We start from the raw sequence: 888 nt of genomic DNA on the forward strand, positions 1-888 counted from the left end.
CAGGTCTGTGGTGATACTGGGGTATGGTGCATGTGTGTTGGGGGGTGGGTGGGTGGGGGAAGAAGGGCTGGCAAAGGGGAAAGGAAGAGAAAGCAAATCTTTAGAACCCGACAGAACCAGATATTATTGCAACCAGCCTCCTCTTTTTGCAGATAAGGAATGACTACTTGCTCAGAGTCATGACCAGTAATGGCAAAAGTGAGAATTCAAAAGCAGCTGTCTTGAGTCTTTTATCTCCTAGTCAGTGCTGCTGGAGAAGAGATATGACAGGAGGAGAGAAACATAAGAATCCAAAGGGGGGAAAAATTTTTTTTCTCCGATCTCTATTACATCCCAGCAAGGGACCAAGGCTAGCAACCCCAACCCCAAGCCAGTTCTGGCCAACCAGGAGCTAGAGGCTCACCCACTACCAGGACCTTGCACACACAATCTGTTTCTGTTTTCTCATTGCCAGCAGGTCATTATCAAACCTAACTGTGACAGAGTCAGAATGTGAAGCTCAGAGAGGCCGAGCAACTAGCCCTGAGACACACAGCAAAGAAGGTGAGAGTAGAAACCCATTTCCAGGCTTCACTCTGGAGGACGGTGCAAATCCACCAAAGGACAAGGAGTCCTAGGGGCCAGGGACTTGTCACCCACATCTTCTCTGCTTCCTCTGCCCTCAGCCTGCAGGCACAAGCTGCAGGTAAGAACTGGGTGGTCTCTCATTACCCTTGCTTAAGGACCCCACAACTCAGGAGCTGATGTGCTTTGCAGCATCAGGCTCCTCTGTCCCTAGGTCCATGTCCTGGCTCTTGGCTCATGTGGGAGCAGCACTTGGCATTGCAGAACCTGGGCTGGAGGTCAGTCCATTTGGATGTTCTCCCTACTCAGACACTCTCAAGCTGA

The sequence above is a fragment of the Sapajus apella genome, unplaced genomic scaffold (genome assembly GCF_009761245.1).
Source record: "Sapajus apella isolate SASKATOON/1434 unplaced genomic scaffold, GSC_monkey_1.0 scaffold62, whole genome shotgun sequence".
NCBI classification, from domain to species: domain Eukaryota; kingdom Metazoa; phylum Chordata; class Mammalia; order Primates; family Cebidae; genus Sapajus; species Sapajus apella.